Source organism: Lactuca saligna, chromosome 7 (genome assembly GCF_052625555.1).
Source record: "Lactuca saligna cultivar CGN05327 chromosome 7, ASM5262555v1, whole genome shotgun sequence".
Classification (NCBI taxonomy): Eukaryota; Viridiplantae; Streptophyta; class Magnoliopsida; order Asterales; family Asteraceae; genus Lactuca; species Lactuca saligna.
Window position 1 is genome coordinate 145136020 of NC_136423.1, and position 15151 is coordinate 145151170.

At 36.8% G+C, this 15151-nt stretch overlaps 1 pseudogene; it reads right to left on the reverse strand.

Moving 5' to 3' along the window:
• Positions 1-868: 868 nt before the first annotated feature.
• LOC145006575 (protein JINGUBANG pseudogene) lies at positions 869-2638 on the reverse strand (annotated as a pseudogene).
• Positions 2639-15151: the final 12513 nt, after the last annotated feature.

Below are 15151 nucleotides of genomic sequence, written 5' to 3' on the forward strand. Positions count from 1 at the left end.
GCATAGTACATCAAGACTAGAGATTCATCATTATTCTAATAATATTAGCCATTGAGATTCACCGTTAATTTTTGAACAAATTAAACGTCAAAACTCGATTAACTGTTGCATAGAAATTGTTCGGTATATCACTTGTATGCCTAAAATATGAAAACATTGACAAACCCCTTATGTGTTTGATATCATTTTAAGCATGTTGCATTTAAAGCAAATATTTAATTACTTATATTGATGTTTAAATAGTTTTCCCTACATGAAATACAAGAACGAATGGCTAGTCGCACACAAAATATAATAAAAATATACAATTATATAGATATTTTATTTGCTAAATAGACAAATTCATGAAAAAAATCCATGAATATACTTAACAATAAACCCCTCTAAAAGGACCACATACCACAAAGACTTTTGTTGCCGTCATGATGCATTCAAGCACTACCATAAGTAGGGTAATCAAACCAAGCGATAATCTCCAAAGTTTATTCGTTCCTATCTCTAAAAAACGACAGTTTGATGATGCATGCTATGTTTTTTTTCTCAAAATTCCGTTATTGAAATTAAAAGGGGTTGGCTAAAAAACACCCTAAATTGCCATATACACTCTAATTACTTTTTAAAATATTTTTATTTGTTGAAATTGTATTGTTTTTCGAAAAAACTGATTATAAGCAGTTAATTATTTGTTAACTTTTTATACATATGTTAATAGGATGTAGCAGCACCCAATTAAAATAATAATTTTAGATGGTTATATTTAGCTAGACTTTTTAATTCAAAAAATATTGCTTTTAGGAATTTTAAATAACAAGGAGACTTTTGGTTAATTAGTAGATTGTTTTGAAATGAGTGCATATAGAGAAAAAAAAATCCAGAAACACAAAAGTATACCATTAATAAGCAGTCTCCAATATTTTGGATCTATGTTGTGACTATAGGGATAAAGATACACACAATGCGTCATATAGAGGTATAGATGCACACACTGGTGATCGATCTTCATCACACCAAATATCCGATCAAACGTTTTCTACTTCAATCTTCTCCCCAATGCCAAATTGTGATGTACCTCATTTCAATCGATAAAAACTCGAAATTTCTTGTAGTTAGCTTGCCCATCATGGATCTCTACTTCCAAAACGGCGGAGCTTGTGTCAATTAGTGATTGGTTTTAACTCTTAATAGTGACATATTTCAGGCTAGCTTTTCTGACACCCGCCAAAGCTTCACTGAGTTATCCAAACTGCCACTGTAAACTATCAGATCTTCATCCTTCCGATCATCATCCTTCTCATTCCGGTTCTTAACGGCAAGACATTTCACTGGACCAGTGTGACTATTCAAGACCGACAAACAAGTATGAATGCCCCTACCTTCACTCCGCCACACGCAGATGCTGTTGTCCGCCGACCCACTCAACAACAGGTTTCCGGCAGTGGCCAGACAAAGCACTGCCAGCTTGTGTCCCCTCAGAACTCCTCCGAGTGAGAACGTTTGCTTCTTGCGTTCCCAAAAGTTCACCAGTCCATTGGAGAATCCTGCGTACACAATGGCCTTAGAGGCGTTCACCACCACAGACGTGACGGCGCTGTCCTGATCCAAAAGCGTGTAAACTAAAAGGTGTTTTGTCGTCTTACCGACGAACTCCCTACGCCACACCTTCACCGTCCCGTCGGCGGACCCGGTAAAAATCAAACCGTCAAACCCAACGACGATCGTATTAATGGCGTCGTGATGAGCGTTTACAGATTCTAAGCATTTCGAATCCGAAATCCTCCAAACTTTCATTGTTCTATCCCACGATCCAGAATACAATAACCCTTTTTCTTCATCAATACACATGCAAGCAACGACATCATAGTGCTTGATCCATGGAACGTTACGATGTCGTCTTGCTTCAATGTAATTATTAGGGTTCATGGAGCTCTTGATGTAATCTCTTGTCCTGGGTAAATTACCGATCCGGTTGTAAGATTTTTTCTTCTTATCTGAATACTTCCAAACCCGAATTTTCCCGTCCTGGTGGCCGGTAAATATTCGATTACCAAAAACTATGATCGCTTTCACTAATCCACTACTCGATTTGAAACCTGAAAACTCCATTAGATTCTTCCACACTCTAATGTTCTTAGAATCGGAACCTGTGTACAATAAATCCCCGGAAGATGCTAACGAATAAATATGACCCTCTTCACGTATCAAAGACCCGATCAAGCCAGTGTTGTAGATGACACTTTCTTCGCCATTTCTGCCATGAGGAAGTGTCCAAGGAGATTTAGAGTAGGGCGATGGTATCTGATTGATTGGAGACATGAAGTAGACTGGTGATGAACAAGAAGACATGACAGGGCTAGGTAATGAGGCATTGCTACTGCGGTGACTAAAATTGTTTTCGGAGTTTTCTGGTTGTTGGTGGGTGGTGATGAAAACGTTTGGTTCTGAGCTGTGAAGGAGAATGGCGATTTTCTTTCGGACATTGTTTTTCTTCGAAAAGAAAGTTTTTCCAGCCATTTCTTTCTTCATTTTGTTTAAGTTGAAATTTAGATAGATTGAAGGAAAGCTGAAACAGTTGATTGTGTATGTTTTGCAGATGATGACAAAGGAACAAAAGAGAGAGTATATTTTCTATAAAAGAGAAAGAGAATGCGAAGAGTCATATTTATAATTGGATTTGTGTTGTGAGGGTTTGAAAAGTTGGAGTAGGTGTACCATTAGTGGAAAGATCCCACACGTGTCTTAGGGTATATGGAGTAAAGTCTTTTTCGTTGTGAGCAACCCCATGAATAGTTTTAAGGCTCCCTAGGCTCTAGGGTTGTCGAATATTAATTCGATTTGCTGTTATTATTTTTTATCTATCAAAATATCTTATAATCGGATATTAAATATTTTGAAAGCGTGCCGATGCGATATCTTTCAACTTAACCATTTTTTTAAATGATTAGTTAATTCATATATATATTTTAGAAACTGCAGAAATATATTAAAAACATACCGGGCTAGCCATAGATTAGAAGGCCGGAAAAAAACAACAAAGGGCAACGAATTCAATCGGATAAATTATACTTCTCAAAATTACTCCTATATTTCATCTAATTAAACACTATGGTTATAACGCAATCCGTCTTTTTTGAGGGGGTGGAGAACTTCTTATTGAAGATTTTGTCATTCCTTACTTTCTACATGCACAATAGCATCCCGTAAATAATAGTAATGAAGATCTTCCGTTTTTTAGGGAAACGGCCCTAATTCATCGCAAAATTGATGACCTCCGAGACCCAGCTGGAAATTTGAGGGGGTATGCCACACCATTTGAGGATCCAAGATAATACCTCCTTAACATAAGGGCAACTTACAAATATATGATAGAGGAGTCAACACCGTTAGGATATAGAACACAAAAACTAGAGGTGATATTAACACCTCTATGAATGAGAGTTGATGCAGACGGGATACGATCTAAACAAGCTCTCCAAATAAACATAATCACCTTAAAATGAGTTGACTTTAGCCAAATCGTGGGGTTGACCACGCTGCAAGTAATCTTGGAATCAACAAGATGTCAAAGGTCACTGACATAAAATTTACCATCTGACGTCAGCTTAGAGTTCCACAAATCATCAACATTAGAAATCAAAAAAATTTGAAGAAGGGTTTGGAGTTGAGTGAGCTCCTGGAACTCAGGTGGTTGTCTAGGCCTTCTTTTCCAACTCCACGAAACACCATTTTAGGAGAGTATATCTGCAACCAAGCAAGAGTTTTTTTTGGAAAGGGATCTTCCCTAACAAGGGTTTCCGGACCAGCTTTCGCGCACTGACTAATCCCCCGCTGCAAACATAAAGCTTTGCTTCATGCCCTGGAGTCACTGCAGGTGAACCTCCATGGCCACAAGGGCTGAGTGGTGCCAGGATTTGAACATTGGTCAATAGGTTATCCACCATATCTTCCACATGCCTTACCAAGTCACCACAACCCAAGTCAACCAAGAAAGAGTTTAAAGAATCTAATGTCGCGAAGGAAAGGAAATTGGGAGGCTAAAGAACCAACCTCGGTCCAATTATCGAATAAAAAAAGATACTTATGCCTAGACCCAACTGAGCAAATGAGAATATCGCAAAATCCCACATGAAGATTTTCAAGTTTGGCAACTGATTTCATGATTTTACCCCAGCCGTCCGGAATAGATTTCTTTGCCAGCTTATACACTTCTAACATCCATAAAAGTTCACAAAAATTTAAACTTTTCAAAATCAACCTAAGTTCATAAATTGTTTGCAAATCATCCAAAACCTGTAATGTTCACAAATTGTTTTCAAAATAAATCAATATCAGAGTTTTCCCAAAAAATCATAATCATAAAATGAGGAAGTGTATGGTCACGCCTTCGCCTTCCCGCGGTCTTTCGAAGTACCTGAAACAATAATCCATAAATATAAGCTCAAAGGCTTAGCGAGTTACCCCCAAAATACTCATACACAACAATACACATATAATAACAAACAACATATATGGGTCCAATCAACCATTGGGTTGGAATAACCCAGAGCCTCAACCATCAGGTTAGAATGCCAACACATTATGGGTCTAATCAACCATCGAGCTGGAATACCCCAGAGCCTTAACCATCAGGTTAGAATGCCAATATACTATGGGTCCAATCAACCATCAGCTTGGAATACCCTAGGCCCTCAACCATCGGGTTGGAATGCCAACATACTACGAGTCCAATCATCCTCGGGATGGAATATCCTCGGCCCACAACCATCGGGTTGGAATGCCCACATATTATGAGTCCATTCATCATCGGGATGGAATACTATCACTACCAATCAAACATTTGCACCTATATCAGAATATCATATAACAGTCTACAAAGACAACATACTATGGTCCAATCATCCTCGGGATGGAGTACCTTTAACTACTAATCAAACATGTGCACATATAACATGTAATCACATAACAATCTGCGCACAGTCAAGCAGATCTAGCAGATCGCTAACCACAACATCATCCTATCCACCATGATACAGATCTAATAGATCATCACAGTACACAACCATAAGATAACCAGTATAACAACCCAAAGGGTAGTCCTTGGTGCCTTAGACCCTTGATTATAGTGAGGAGAACTCACCTAACACTGTTGAAGTCCCGCGGACAAAACCCTATTTGTTGGACGACAGATTCCCGAACTATCAACATCAAAACAACACCTAATTAATAATTGGGTTCCAATACATAACCATAAGCCCATGCTTGGGGTAAAATACTACTTTACCCCCAACCTAGCTTGATTCAAGCCCAAGGCCCAAACTCATACTCAAAAGGCCTAAAAGTCAACCACTTAACCAAAGCCCAACATATGGCCTAATTTTCCAAATTGGGCCCAAACCCCTCACATGGGCCTTACCCTAAAGCTCATCTAAATATTCTAGTCTATATACTTGTTCTTGGATGGCCTATCAATAGCCCAATCACCAAAGCCCAATAGAAAGGCCCAACTCAAGGCCCAAGCATAATTAGGGTTTTCACATAAAATGTCGATTATGGTTAAGTGTTCTTACTTAACCCATTAAGGACTTAATCCATTAAGTCAATCACTCTATTAGGTCAAACATACAATGTGGTCGGGATTAATTCATAATTTCAATCCAACGGTCCAAACATGGGGGTCCCGACAATTCCAAATTAACATATCCAAAATTAGGATTTTCTAAACCCTAATTAGGATTTCAAACCAATTGTGTTCCAATTATTCCATTTGTTAAGTTTTTTGGTTAATTAATTGTTAGTTAAGTCAGGCACCACCCACTACCACCTTGGGTAGTGGTAGTCAACATCGGCTCATTGCGGCGACCACCACTTCACGGTGGTGGTGACGAATTTCCTTAATTATTCTGGCAAAAATACAATTGTTCAACATAATATACAAATGAACATAAACACAAAATTGTTGGGTTATGAGCATTCTAACACTCCTAAGTGTACATGCAACCCTAAATACCTTGGATCTATGTTTTTCTCTATTATACATGAAAATATGAACATCCAAGGTATTATCCTAATCTAGCATACAAAACTATCAATATAACAAGATAGAATACATACGTCTTTGATGGTGCTTGTCTTCATGAAGCGTGAGTGCCTAGTGCCCCAAGTGTGACACCTCAAATGGTTCACACAACACCATAAAAACTTGGAATAACTTAGAGAGAATTCTACACTTCATGAAATCGTCTAGCCCTTCATACACATATATTGTCGATTTCTTGAGCCATGGGTTTCTTTTATATGGTGGCTATTAGGGTTACACCATGTAACTTATGACTTTACCCATTCCTTATGCTCCATGGATTTTAACCTCCATGGAGTATCCATGGGTCACCCTATGGACTTAGTCCAACATAAGGAATCTTGGATCACAAGCCCACATATATAAGAATGAATGATTTACACAATCAACCCATATATTTAATTAGTCTCCTTTTGATCACTTAATTAATTCCAAATTAATTCTTGATCAATACTAATTAAATAACCTTATTAATATATTAGAACTTATAATATATTAACAAACCTTAAGTGTTATTTCTCTCATTTTAGTCTATCCAAGTGCATGATGCCATGCAACCCAAATGGACCATGCCGGGTCGGGTCAAGTTTTACCAATTATAGTTATGGACTTAGACATTAATCCAACAGTCTCCCACTTGGATAAGTCTAAAACTATTATTACGTATGACTTCAGGAACCAACTGGCAATCGTAGCTCTCAAAAGCTTCTGTCGAACTCTAACCTTGTAGATGAACTCTGATCTTTGTCAATGACTTGTCCATTAGATAAGGGATCATATATTCCTCCATTCTAGATATCATATAGACTGAGACATGGATTATAATCATTCTCTCTGTCCATTTGTTGTTTCCCGATTTCCAATTTATGACGACTGACTAATTGAACAAATCAAATCAGTCCTGGCCCGGCCGAGAACTTCCATTTGTCATCATCAAATCATCGAGGGGCCCACAGATATCGCTTTTATCCCGAAGGTAAAAGGAATGGATAAACTTCGACTCATATGGCTTGTTCTACTACTTATTGAATCATACACAAAGACACGTTTTATAACATCGAGTTACCAATGCGTTTCGTGTAATCAATGTACTATCAACTCATAGTAACAACTCATATCTCTAGGTTTGAAGAATATAAGATATTATCGTCTCATGATCACTTGTGATAAAATCCATGAAGTGATTCCAATGAGCGCGGGTTGAATCCAATACTCAGAACTTATGAGCACTCATGAGTGTTGTAGCCATTTGTCCAACAACTTAGACCTCTACAAGCCAACCCATGACAGTCTTAATTCATATCTGCTTCCAACATATGACCGACTGTGGATGGTTTGAATAACTTAGTCATTCCGGAAGAATAACCTAGTTTATTCGGGAAGTCAAAACATGCAAAGTGAAACACAATAATAATTGAATCCAATATGGTCTCAGAACTTATGAATATAAATAAAACACCTTTTATTTATCACCATATGATTACACATTATTCATTGTATACTGTTTCAGCTATCAACTTTATTCTTGAATTTAAAACAATAGTTGTCCCATGCTCCAAGCATGTACACTATGTTTTTCTAAACACTAGTCATGCCATACACCAAGTATTCATACTATGTTTGTCTATGATCTTTACTTTGTGAACTAGATCAATTGAGCATAACTTCAATGATTCTCTTTTCACACTCCCAAATCCTTACTGCAAATGCAAGAATTCCAAATTCATGTCATTTACTGAAATCTGTTAGATTCTAAACTTATATGCATCGATCCTCTTGTAACGATTATGCACAAATTCATAAAGACTTGGCAACAATCATTACAGAGTATTCCAAAGGAGATCAACTCCTTGGAAACATCCTTCTTGCATTAAATTTCCTTAATCTTACACAGATTGAAAATTCTAACTTTGAAACATTTCCGAATTCATTTTGACTATCACTTCTGAACAAGAGTTGCCTCCTTACAGATTATGTCAATATGGTCCTTCCAGAATTATCACTATACTTCCAACTGTCCTTGAGCAACCAATCTTTGGTAAACCTTAGATTGTCCTCGACAATTGTTTAATCCTTTTAGTCATATCCAGTTCTAAACCTTTTCCCTTCTTAATGCCGTAGGCATTTGGAAAATTTTAGAAAGGATGAATATAGCACATGTAATCGATCCTATATCCGAAGCATATGGGACACGATTCATGATGTCTCACATAAAGACTAAACCAGTCTTTTGCTATAACATTTCCATTTCTATTTGCCAAGTTCTCATAATTCAGATTATGAAAAGGGATGCCGTAATCATAATCGAATTTAAGAACGCAAATAATGGACCCATATACAGAATTTCCTTATGTTGAGCCATTCCAACATGAAATTCATATATATCCTAAGCTTATAGATTTGAGATGAAGTATAATTTCCTCTCCCTTAATTATAGCAAAACAACTTTTTCCCAATTGAAACCTTTTGTTTTCTATAATTAATATTGATAACTTTCAATCCTTATCATAATTATCATGCTCCCACTAAAATGATGATTATTAGCATAACACTTATGCTCCCACTAGCTTTGACATGTACTCAGAAATCAGCTGGACTTCTAGAAATCAATACTTTATTGACTTTCTTACCAAAGTTCAGATTTCTGATACTGGATTGTTTTGATAGAACTTTATCAAAAACATACACCTTCCCTTAGATAGCACACTTGTGTGTCTAAACAATTATGAAGAGGGATGCCGTAATCATAATGGTTAGACCTTTTTGCCACTTCTCACAAGTCCAGGTTAGTGTGCCGGTAAACCACACACGCTCCACTAACGACTTTGAGAATGCAAATATCACAATTGCTATCTAACTAAAATCTACTTAGTGAAAGTGTTTCCTCACCATCATTTTCATGAATCAGAGAGAAACTTTATGACACTTAGATTTAATGGTGTATATGTTCTTATCCATGTGAATTGTCAAAACCATAGTCACAAGACAAGGATAATGACAAATCCAAACTCATATGGACTGAACTCAATCTTAATTTCTTGCCACCTGGTAGCTCAAGGGCCTACCATTGCTTCCAAGTTGTTGTGCAACCAATTGAGAATTCTAAGAACTCATATGCAAAGCCAACTTTGATTGGAATGGGCACAGAATATGTCAGCACGATAGGTTATAAACCTCAAGTCGTGTGCTAGTGAAGAACTTTAGGTTTTATTCTTGATTAGTTCTTGAGACTTTCAAGACCTTTAAGACTCCCACTGTCCTCTTGACCTATAAGACTCCCTTGTCAAACATCCAAGAGATAGTGTGGATTCTAATCAAGACAAACACTTCACACAATTGGCCGAAGTTGGTCTTTGTTTTATCCAAAACATCACAACTTACCAATTTCAAATGTACAAGAGTAGAAAACTTTTACTCTTACATTTGTCAAGTGTTTTAAACCTTCTTTAAGACATGTCACTCAAATTACAATCTTGGAGTATGACTCTAAGACTTGTATTGAAACGAAGTATGACTCATCTTCTTGATTTAACCATTTCAACAATTCAAGATCCCTTCTTCTTAGTCATAAGAATGCACTAAGACTTCCTTAGAGAACTAATTTTGATATGGATTCTTAATCATTAAGATGATCACAAAACTGATACTAAAGTACTCTCCCATCTTTTCAGATTTGAGAAACTTTTATCCTTCTGCCTAATTTGATTCTTCTTATCCGCTCTGCTATGCATTGAAACCTTTTCTAATGTCTCAGAGTTACACTTAAGCTTGTAAGTATAATCATATTTACTGAGCTTTAGTAAACTATGACGAATAGCCTTACATCTTTTGTGGTGGACTTAATCAGTGCACATGACTATGTGCTCGATCCCTTAGTCCATTACTTGACTCACACATCCATGTGAACAAGTAATTAGTCTTAATTTTTCCAATACTTGAAAGTTCTCATTCATCATGCTATACAACTTGCATGATTCCAAGTCCCGGTCCAATTGAGACTTTGGATGATGAGAGTCTTTCCTTATTTGGTAAATTTAGACATTACCACAAATGAAGGAATCAATTTCATATTTCCACTCTTGCTATTAATGGAATCATATAAGCAACAATTTTTCCTCAAATGCCATTGTAAAGATATTTTAAAATAAATAAAATCAAAAATTTTCTTTTATTTTAAAACTATGCGGAAAAACTTATCCTTACAATCCATATGAAAACTTGTTGTTATCTATTCCTTAGCAATATCTCATAACTCCTAAGAAGTAGCTCAAGAATCTGATCTTCAAACTACGCGATAGAAATCCATCTACGCGATCAGATTCAGCATATTCTTTCTTTAAGTTTCTTCACTTTTCTTTGATTCTTAAAACATCACCATGTGACCCAGTCACATCATGCATCAAGAATCTCAGAATAGAAACTTAACAGAGTTAGAGTAGTGGACTTTACCTGAAGTAGAGTCAACCTTATTGACTTTAACACCCTTAGGTAAATTTGGCAGCTTCGCAAATAATGACCCTTTCTTTGGCAATATAAACATATGGACCCTTTGATAATGGTACACGGGACTACCACAGACTTAGCTTTTATCTTTACCATTTGTTCAACCGAGTTGACTATGGTCGATCCATTTCCATTGGGAAGAGAATGCTTTTTCTGTATTTCCAGTGTCACCATTGTCAATGTCCATAACGTTTCAGGAAGTTGATCTTAACAATAGATAAGATCATTAAGGGTCTTGTCATAGTCTATTTCATAGGTGTCCCAAAGGAACTCACTATGTGACTTAGAAAGTGATTGAACCACCAACTTTCTCAAGACTTTGACACCCAACTCTCCCGGCTTGTCAATATGTGACTACATCTCCAAGATGTGATCACACCTAGACCTTGCCTTGCCATTAGGGCTTGAGTGATCTTAAACTTTTCAAGAACTTGTGGGTTAGGGAGAATAATTGGAGGAGGAGAAAGAAGTATGATATCCATGGGACATCATCTTCATTAGGAATGCTTGTTTCAAGAGATTTGGGAAGATCATAAATGTCTAAACCAGACATGTTTTGGGAGATATTCAAGATAGTTGATCTTAAAGTCCTTAATATGACACCCAATATGAAATATTAAGGCTAGGACCCAAGAAACTATTTTATAACTTAGAAGAGGTATGTCGTAATCCAAGCTATAAAACAATTTGAAGGTAGGTGAATGACGATTCACCAATTTCCACCAAGATAAACGAAATGTATTATTAGGTTTTAATTGGATTTGAAACTCCTAGATCTTTTGAGATTCATTGAACTGTTCAATGGCATGTTTCAATCTCGAGTGTGCCCTTCAGGTTTTGTGACTGGGATGCCGAGGATCACAAAACAAGGTGTGAAGTAACCATGCAAATTACTTGGTACCCTTAAGTGTTTACCCCTCAATCGATGTGCCGGTTAACCACACACGCTCCATCGATACTATGATAAACATTAAGTTACCCTTTGCCTACCTTGTTAAATACGAGTTAGTGTGCCGGTTAACCACACACGCTCCACTAACCGACTTAAACAAAGTGCAAAGTGTAATTTCATGGATTAGCACCTTATTCACATTTTCCTAAGTAACTAAGATTGGGTATTATTTAGAGTTTAGTTACTTAGTATTTATCATTAATACTTTTAATGAAGGGAGAATTATAGTCATGTCAAACCCGTTCGGCTAACGACCCTCCACCAGTCAAGAAAGCGGTGGGTGAGAGTGGACACCCATTAAGTTGCCATTTTATAGGCAACAACCTTATACCCACCTTATAGACCGGCTTCGTGAATGAGGCGTACTAGCGGTAAGACCGACTTTACTCTTATACATATATATATATATATATTATTAACTTATAATATTATAAAGTATAAGGGTTGAATTTTAACTTTTAAAATTCTAAGGGCTAACTTGGAATTAAAGTATTCATAAGAGAAAACTTTTTCAAATTCCAAAACTTGAGGGCAAGTTTTGAAACTATTCAAAACTAATTAATTCCATAACTTATGTGTTTAAAGTAGTTTTAATCCAAAAACTCTTCAAGTTCCATAACTTGAGGACAAATTATGGAAGACTTTAAACTAATAAAGAATTAACTTTTTCTTTATTTTATATCTTATGAAATTAATTAAGGTTACATTTTTTTTTTATATTTATTTAATGAAGAGACTCTTGGTCCTCCATAACTTGAGGACAAATTATGGAGTCATAACTCCAATTAATTGGAACTAGACTCTTCATTTTTGTAACCTTTGCCAACTTTATGAGTTTTATGAGTCTTTAATGTGACTCTGAATGTAACTTGAGGATAAGTTACACAAACACATTTTATACTCAACTCTTAGATTAAAATGGATTGAAAACAACTATTTCATTCAACTTTTCTATTAATCTAAGAAACTCATAAGAACAAGATAATTCAAATCAAACTTTTTCATGTAATTAGTCTAACCTTTAAACTAATACAAAACATGAATCTATTGACAATTATCTTTGAAAATGGATTAGCATGAACATTACCACATCAAAAAACAAGTTTATAAGTTCAAAAACAACTTAGGGTAATGTTCCTAGTCCATTTCTAGCCAAAAACCTCGAAAGTATGCTGTCTGGGGTCCAACTCGTCGAGTGCATGAACACAACTCGGCGAGTTGGATGCATTTTGCCTTGGACTCGTCGAGTCCCTTCATGGACTCGGCGAGTCTGCTGGGCTGACAGCATCAATTTCGATTTTTCAGCTTCTATTGCAAGTATAACAAGAAAACAAGCCTAGGCTCTGATACCACTGTTGGGTTATGAGCATTCTAACACTCCTAAGTGTACATGCAACCCTAAATACCTTGGATCTATGTTTTTCTCTATTATACATGCAAATATGAACATCCAAGGTATTATCCTAATCTAGCATACAAAACTATCAATACAACAAGATAGAATACATACCTCTTTGATGGTGCTTGTCTTCATGAAGCGTGAGTGCCTAGTGCCCCAAGTGTGACACCTCAAATGGTTCACACAACACCATAAAAACTTGGAATAACTTAGAGAGAATTCTACACTTCATGAAATCGTCTAGCCCTTCATACACATATATTGTCGATTTCTTGAGCCATGGGTTTCTTTTATATGGTGGCTATTAGGGTTACACCATGTAACTCATGACTTTACCCATTCCTTATGCTCCATGGATTTTAACCTCCATGGAGTATCCATGGGTCACCCTATGGACTTAGTCCAACATAAGGAATCTTGGATCACAAGCCCACATATATAAGAATGAATGATTTACACAATCAACCCATATATTTAATTAGTCTCCTTTTGATCACTTAATTAATTCCAAATTAATTCTTGATCAATACTAATTAAATAACCTTATTAATATATTAGAACTTATAATATATTAACAAACCTTAAGTGTTATTTCTCTCATTTTAGTCTATCCAAGTGCATGATGCCATGCAACCCAAATGAACCATGCCGGGTCGGGTCAAGTTTTACCAATTATAGTTATGGACTTAGACATTAATCCAACAAAAATAACATACACACACACACAATCAACTACCCTTATGGCGGCAGGCGGTGGTTGGAGGCGACAGCCACCACCTTATGGTGGTAGTTGTGGCTTTTTCTCGTGAAGTCTGGCCAAGCAACGGTACACTCGACACATCTTTTCCTGAAAGATGGCACAACCACCCACCTGGTGGCGTATGGCGACGACACTGGCCTGAGATGGCGGCAGCCACCATGGTTGTTGGCCATGGTGGTTATTCTCGGGTTTTTTTTTGCAGCGAGCACCCACAGTACGATCAGCAACCCAAGACACACACATACTTGCAACACACAGGATGAAACACACACAACATCCTCCCTCGGGGTGGCAGATGTTTACCGGAGCAGAAGAAGGATTGCCCAGGCGGCAGCAGCGGACGAGCTGGGACGTGGCACCGGTGAACCACGACGAAATAGAAGAAGAATATAATGGGTGAGGGGTAGCAGCGGACGTTTGAAGCTTTGTTGGCAGTCTTCAATGGCTCTTTCCTGGTGGTACTCGTTATCGCCTTCAGTAGGAGCTCAGCGGTGGTTTGTGACTTCGACAGCAGGATGGTAGCGGCGCCGACTGGAGATAGGGGATATGACGATGACGGCTAGAAGATGACACTCCCATTAAGGTTTACACAATACTATATATATATATATATATATATATATATATATATATATATATATATATATATATATATATATATATATGGAGGCTAAATGAGGTTGACAGGTTTAAACCCGTATCCCATACAACTTCATACAAATTTGACACTCCCAGTCCCTCCCACTCATAATCTTTTCAAAATAAATCCATAAGTTACCATTAAGTCCTCAGCACTCCAAAATCCTTTCAATTTAAGTCCAATATTTACAAAAAAAACCCCTAACTTCTGAAAATCTTTACAAAATAAATCCTAGAAATACACTTTAACCCCCGAAGATCCAAATCATATCATTTGACTCCCCGAAACCATCACCCCGCTGAATATTATTGATTTTTGTTACAACAATATAAAATTATAATAAAATTTACATCTCGGGGTTTTAGAGTTTGTTACTTATTTAATTTGACACGGAATGTTACAACTCTCCCCCACTTAAATCAGATTTTGTCCTCGAAATCATTCCTTACCAACCCCCAACATGCCAAACAGCCTGAGCAACATGGACATAATCCCGAGCATATGTGACATCCCCATTTTCACGGCCAGAAAAGATCGATTTTGTTTATGCTTTATATCAGAGTACCTCTTTTAATAAATATGTTGTGGAATTTGTTCCCTGTAAAACATGATAAATACGTTATCAAAGCATTTCCGAAGAAAAGTATTTTTAATTCGTTTTAAAACATTTGGCATGTCATCGTCAATACAGAAACATAAGCATAAACAGAACTTACATTTATTTACACTAGTGATCTACATCTGTTTAATCTCTCAATGTAATGTGACTTCTTCTCAACACCTGTAATATAAATAAACTGAGTGGGTCAGGTTGGGAAGCCTGG